We start from the raw sequence: 7,476 nt of genomic DNA on the forward strand, positions 1-7,476 counted from the left end.
CTGCAAGTCAATCATCACAGTGCCAATTGCGTTGCTTCATTTATAGTCCCAACAGGCAACATATATATATACATAACGCTAACATATATTTTAGCTGAAAGCAAATAATTCAATTTCTATGCTTTCAGCCTTAATTTTATCTTTAAATGTAAAAGAGTGATGGAAGCTCACAATGCATGCATTATAATATAAACTCAAGCAATGAAAAAACGAAGGAAGGAAGGCATACACAGGAGGCATATATACTTCACGATTACAGTCTCTGAGCCACGCTGTCGCGCAAAGTTCCTGCCGAGACAGCACACTCTTCGTCGTCGTCGGCAGGCTCGGTTGGCGACACGTTGGTTCCGCTGTCCACCTCTTCCAGCATTTCCATCGCGTCGCCGCGCCTTCTTGCCTTGTTGTGCAGCACGCAAGCTGCCAGCACAATGTGCACCGCCTGGCTTATCCTTGCGACGTCGATGTAAAGGAGCCGCTGAAACCGCGCCTTCAGCAGGCCGAAGCTGCCCTCCACAACAACGCGCTGCAGACTGTGCGCATTGTTAAATGCCGTCACCCAAGGCTGCCAGTTGGTCGTGGACTGGCGGTACGGCGGCAGCAGCCACGGCAGCAACGGATAAGCAGCGTCGCCCAAAAGGTATCCGCCTGCGCGAATTAATTGGAATGATTTTCCCGAGCCCCTTTCAAGTGCTTCTGAGCCTTTCGTTGATATAGTTGTTCTCCACAACCTTACCCAGCTTGTCAAAGAACCTACCCGTGTTCACAATAACACATTGTCAATTTTGGACCTTTACCTTGCAAATGCCGCTGTTATTCGCAGAAGCCCACAGGTTCAGGTGTTCGAAGGCATATCAGACCACAAAATGGTTTACCTAACTTTGGAAGTAAACTTCGATTCACATATTGAAAAACTAGAAAGAACCGTCCCTATTTTCTCGCGTGCCAATGATACTGATGTACTTGATGCACTGGAGAGCTCGTTTTCTACATTTCAAGTTATGTGTGGATCAAATGAACATTCAATTGATGACCTGTGGTGTTCCTTCAAATGCCTTGTATTAGAATGTGTGCAAAAGTTTGTTCCGGTGAAGCGAAAAGTGCTGCAGAAACGGAATCCCTGGGTAACAAAAGAAATCGTGCGGTTAGAACGTAAGCTAAAAAAGGCAAGAAAACAACACAAACTACGCCCCACTATTTCCACTTGTAACAGATTGCTTGGCTTACGTTTATCTTTAGCTGAAAAAATAAAAAACGCAAAAGATCATTTCCAGAAAATAACGCTCAAAAACTTTCTGCTCTCTTCCCCGGAGAAGTTCTGGCAGCACTTATCGCCGAAAACGAAAGTTGCACCCAAACTCTGCATCGGTGATACTTTTATCTCTGACAGTGCAAATGTCGCAGATGCGCTTAACCAGTACTTCTGCTCGGTGTTCACGCATGACGATGGTATCAGCCCACACTTTCCTGTTTATGAACACATTCTGCCAATTGCTGACGTCACTATTACTCAGGAAGGGGTGTTGGCGCTTTTGCTCAATCTAGACACCAAAAAATCGCCTGGACCTGATGGGATTCCGGATGCATTTCTTTTCCGTTACGCCGAGTGGTGTTCAAGATATCTAACTTTAATATTCAAGAAGTCATTAACAAGCGCGAAACTCCCAACCGAATGGAAGCACGCAAAGATCGTTCCCATACCAAAAACAGAAAATCCGTCCCTCGTCACGTCATACAGGCCAATTTCTTTACTTTGCACTTGTGCTAAATTGCTCGAACATATAATATTCAAACACATATCCGTCTTTCTGAATGCCAACGCATTAATTGATACCAGACAACATGGGTTTAGGCTAGGGTTTTCTACCGCAACTCAGCTCGTAGAAACAGTTCATGATTTAGCAGCAGCTTTAGATAAGCAAAGCCAAGTCGACATAATTTTCCTCGATTTCGAAAAAGCATTTGACCGCGTCTCTCACTCCAAATTACTGCTGAAACTAAGACCCGTACTAAAGAACAACACCTTAATTAACTGGATTGGGGAATACCTGTCCTTACGAAAGCAATGTGTTCAAGTTAATGATGCAGCTTCTTCTTCCGCAAACGTAAACTCAGGCATTCCACAAGGCTCAGTTTTAGGTCCGCTATTCTTTCTGATCTTCATAAATGATATCGTCAGTGACATTCACGTCAAGATCAGACTTTTCGCAGACGACTGCGTCCTATATCATGAAATACGTAGTGCGAACGACCAGGCAGTTTTAAACACTTCCCTATCTAAAATACAAACTTGGTGCACGAAATGGCAAATGACTATTAATCTTAAAAAGACTGTGGCAATGACCGTTACACGCAAAAAGAACCCGTTATCATTTGCTTATAACATTAACAACCAGTGCTTATCTGTCGTTTCCAGTTACAAATAATTGGGAGTAATAATTTCATCAGATTTAGGTGGAATGAACATGTAACACACACCTACAATAGAGCAATGAAGAAACTTGGCTTTTTAAGGCGTACGTTAGGGAACGCTTCACCTGAAATTAAAATCCTAGCCTACAAAACATTTATCCGACCCGTCCTAGAGTATGCCGCGATTGTATGGGATCCACATACACAGTCTAATATTACCAAACTTGAGAAAGTTCAAAGAAAATCAGCTAGGTTCATCTTTAACTCATACAGCTGGCGCACGTCCCCATCATTACTTCTAGAAGCTGCAGAACTGGAAAGTCTCACATTCAGACGTTACCGGGATAGGATGAAATTTTTCTATTTACTCTATCATAACCAATTGGGAATAGACAAAAGTTCATACATTCTGCCAGCTAACCGCCGATCTACGCGCTCATATCACACCAAAAAAGTCCTGGATTTTTCGTGCAGGACGGACGCATTTAAAAATTCCTATTTTCCGCGCACTATTTGCGATTGGAATGCATTATCCGCCGACACAGTTGACTGCCCAACGGTTTCCTCATTCCTCTGCGCACTTGCGCGTAAGTCCTGAGTGACATGTGGCTCCCCCTCATCAAAATGACACTCATGTTGTAAATACTATCTTGTGTTTTTGTTTTTGTTCTGATTTATCATTCAGCGTCCTGTATCTTGTTTGCTGATTTTGCTGTTTCTGAATTTGTTGACTTGTGTTGTCCACTCCTGCCTAAGGCCTGATAATAAGGCTGGCAGTACCTGTAAAATAAATAAATAAAATATATTATATGTACGTAAGAAATAAAAATTAACGAGAACCTCCGGCGTATATGACCGACCGTAGCATATGTAGATATCTGCAAACTCGTCATTCCGAGCATCAATATATCTATAGCTGTTGCTCACAGTTCAGCTTGGTTAAATTAATTAAGCAAGCGGGAACGATCGAGACGATTGATCGATCTCTTGCATATATGCGCGCACCGCTTTCAGTTTTCTTAACTCTCTTCCGCGCATAATGCATGTATTAAACACGCATTAGTGACGTAACAATAAGAAGTTCTTTAACTCACCTTCGCATTTAGACTCTCCGTCTTTGAAAAGGAAGCTCTCGCGGAGAACCCTGGAGTCGTGCGCGCGGCCGGGGAAGCCGATGAAGACGTCAATGAAGACCATGTCAGCATTGCAGACCCCCTGGAGTATGATCGAATGAAACTTTTTTTTTATTATAATAGCTTTCCTCCGACTCCGAGGGTCGAGCAATGCGGACATGGCATCCGTCGATGGCCCCGATGACGTCCGGCAGCACTCGTCCGCGACGGCCGATCTGGCAGAAAGCTGCCTTGCTGCGCTGTCGCTCGTCGGGGTCCGGCCAGCATATCTCCCTCTTGCTTATCGAAAACAAGAAATCCAAGATGCGGCTTATTGCCGCGTGTACCGTCGACTCACTGACATCAAATTTGTCGGCGATCTGGTACATCGTTGTTTGAGTTCCGATGTAGGTCAGGGCGATTAGCATTGTCTTGTGAGCAGACACCTGGCGCCGTCCTCGACATCCTTCCGGGTAGAAGGCCGATGCCTCAAATTCGCCAGTGATATCTGCGCACAAGCTTCGCGAAATACGAAAGAGCTTCCGGAATTCAAATTCTAAATATGTGGGAACGACTCGCTCCACATAGAGTGGGACCCTGTGGCGGTCCTGCCTCTCTACATGAGCCGCCAAGACAAGCACGACGCACTCGTCACCGTCGTCATCTTCGCTTCAGTCAACGGTCTCACTCCGGTCAACAGAATCGGTGAGCGCAGCAAGTGCAGCTACCTCTTCGCTCGACCTGATGAAAGTGATCAGCAGACGACGCAGCAGACGACGCCGACGCGCGATCCCGCTGCTCGAAACTTTCCTTACGGTTTCCGGTGGCTGCCAGCTCACGTGACCATGACGCGTTTTCCTGTCAGGGGCTAACTTGCTGGCAGCCAGCGGGCTGCCCGAGCGTAGAAAATCGAAGAGGTCCACTATGTGCAGGAGACCTTGGTGACAAGTTTTGTATGAAAACTTTTTCATTCATGATTCGTTAGTATGGATCAATCACTTTGCGAGAATTTTGCTCGGAAACCAGTGTCCATATTACAGAGGTGCGACTGTATATATGATTTGTCCATTAGAGCCATGATCACATTTAGTGGGCCACCACAACTATGCAAAAGTAAAACAAAATGCTGCAATGGCCTCCCTGCCAAAGATTTGAAAACCATATTCTAGCTATAAGACCACTGAGCTGCTCAATCTCATTTAATTGCAACCAGTGCAGCAACAGCCTAACTGTAATCGAACTAGAGGCTAAAGAGACAATGGTGAGCCACTGCTCATAAGGGAGCATGATACAAAGTACGTATTTGAAAGGTACAGCTGCACACGAAAGCTACCACTCTCGCTTTATCCGTGACATTTGATACATATGGCGACTACAGGAATTTTTGCTGAGCATCGAAGAAGCAAATGTTCTCTAGGGAATCACATTTTGAGCACCTATAACAGCCCAGGAAGCAACAATCAGTACTCCCCATGAATCATATTTGCGTGCGTATAATGAAGACCTAAAGATACAAAACTGGTATGGTGTTGTTCAAAGTGTATATCGCCATTATACACAGCTTGTGAAGTAGCACTCCACAATAATTGGATGCCATCGAAGACTACAACACAAAACACTCTTTTCCAACTGAAAATAAAAAATAGCTGCACCGTATCCAGACCTCATTACCATTTGTCAATAAAATGAAAAAACCACAGTCGCAAAACCAAATAATGGTGATCGCCTCTCCATAGTTTTGTGCAAGTCTAAAGAAACCACAACCGTCTCAACATTGGATTATTGGTTATTTGAAAAGAATGGTAGCGAACACGCATGACAGTAAAAATTCAAATCCCAAAATAACAGCATGTCAGTACGCTGTACCTGGTTTAGTCATGAAAGTACTCTATTTCCAGAACTGAGCACAGTTGCAGCAGCTACACTGGCTCCTTATTGCTACTATTGTCTTTTTTCCAAATTGCACAAGTAACTATGCCTGAATTTTAAAGAAAATTCCTTGGGTGTCAGCAGTTCCTTACTGTCACTGTTTGCATCCCGCCTCTTTGCAAGATAACGAAACACCAGGGCTCTGTGCCAGCCCCTTTCTAAAAAAAAATTCACAAAACCCAAGCTTTGCTAAGGCTCGTGACTTCAATGCTTAAATCTGAGTAAATTCTGTGCCAAAAAAGGTAGTCATCAGATGCTCAGATAAACACTGAGCTGCTATTTTCGTACAAAGATTTCAGTTCCTGCCTATGTCCAACAATAATTTGCACAAATATACCTCCAAGTGTTGCAGGGGGCATCTTTCTTTGCGACATAGCTCTGAACTGTTTGGTACAGCTTGTAAATTAAACTGATGCAACCTTGGAGTTCTTCATAGATTAGAACCTGTATAGAACAATGTCCAGTCGGGTTTGATACGAAACAAATCATTATGAATATAATGCATGTCGTTCGAATTATTGACTCCAATAATGATAGGTGAGCATGGCAATGAAGCATGTGATGCTTTGAAATTAAAGCAGCTGTTATATTTTCACAAATAGTGACAGCACGTTTATACTGCACCCATCGAAGTTATGCCGCAACGAACCGCAGAACATAAGGCAAGAACTGACAGCCGTTGCTTTCTCGCTTTCACTCGTGTTCCAGTGACCGATTGCGCCATTGACTGAAAGCAACAAATAATCAGATTGGAATTCTAAATGTGGCGGCCGAATCTATGACGGCAGAATACAAGTATGGGCTTCAGAAGCTTTGATCATATTCATTTGCTGCGATGCGCACGGTAAGCAAAATTATGTTTTTTGTGGGGAACCATGGCATTTTAGAAAATGCATCCTGATTTTTTGTATGTTAATAGCGATGCCGCATACCTCGTTCTGCGTACCTGCATGAAATTAAGACTGGCCAAAAATGCTGCTCATATCCAAACTAAAATTACCCAAATGCTTCGGAGGGCACTAAAATAACAATGCCGAAAACCTACAGCCGCTTGCAAGGTGTACATCAGTGCAGGCGCAAGCAGACTTGTACAGAGCGCTGGTGCGGTGCTTTGCGGAATGAAGGCGAACTTATATCGCAGGCAGTGGGATTGACTGACAATGCAGGTGCTCAAGCGCTGGCGCATAGTCATATAAAACAACCCATAAACTGGCAGCGCGTCGTTAAGAAAACTGCGCTAATGTTTTGCTCCATTCCGCAGCACAGTGCTTCAGCGCTCCACACAAACCTGCTCCCGTCTGTATCGTACAACGATAGTTAAGACGCAGAATCACTTACCATGACGGCGAGACGGATGTGAGACGGCAGGTATTCAAAAATATCCTTCCGGGCAGCAGTGTCGAGGTAGAAATTTCCCTCCCGCTGGCCAAGGGCGCGGCAAAGCCAGCGCTTGTCTCAATTCGCTCACAACGGCGCCATACCGCCATTCGCAAACCAGAGCGAAGGGGCAAGCTCAGCCGTCGTTTACGATATCCACTTCAGTGAACTCGGTTAAGCGTCCATATTTCCTTTCCCCGTCGCGCATCGAAAAGCAGCAGTGTCAAGCGCGAAGTCGCCGCTCACGATATCCGTTCCAAGAGAGGCTGCAGACAACCCGCCGCGCTCAATTCTGCGACGCAATCCGAGACGGCCCCGCTGGCGCTGCTAGGCCTAGCGCTAGGTCCGCACTCACGAGTAACGACTCTCTCGCCGTCTTCTGATCATTTGCGCCGCCTGCTGTCGATTGCATCTCGACCGAAACCAAAACTTGCTGCTTCGTTCCGGAACTAAGCGAAACAGATAAAGGTACACAGTTCCACAGGCTCGTTCTTTTGAACAGCAGCAGGAATTCGACCTCGCTCCGTCTCAGTTGCCGTACGGTGTTTTTTCTACACCGTTCGGAAGGCTCCGAATGGCGACAACCACTCCGTTAGAGACGGCTGATGAACGATTGCGGACCTCATTAGCACACCGTCAGTTCTAGCTG

The 7,476-nt window shown here is 45.2% G+C and overlaps 1 long non-coding RNA gene across 1 annotated transcript in view; it reads right to left on the reverse strand.

Annotated features, from left to right (window-relative positions):
* LOC144106849 (uncharacterized) overlaps positions 1-7,146 on the reverse strand; it is a 117,864-nt gene extending 110,718 nt beyond the window's left edge. Inside the window, exon 1 of the long non-coding RNA XR_013309136.1 lies at positions 6,789-7,146. This is a non-coding gene — a long non-coding RNA (uncharacterized LOC144106849). The remainder of the gene's footprint in view (positions 1-6,788) is intronic.
* Positions 7,147-7,476: the final 330 nt, after the last annotated feature.

The sequence above is a fragment of the Amblyomma americanum genome, chromosome 10 (assembly GCF_052857255.1).
Source record: "Amblyomma americanum isolate KBUSLIRL-KWMA chromosome 10, ASM5285725v1, whole genome shotgun sequence".
NCBI lineage: Eukaryota > Metazoa > Arthropoda > Arachnida > Ixodida > Ixodidae > Amblyomma > Amblyomma americanum.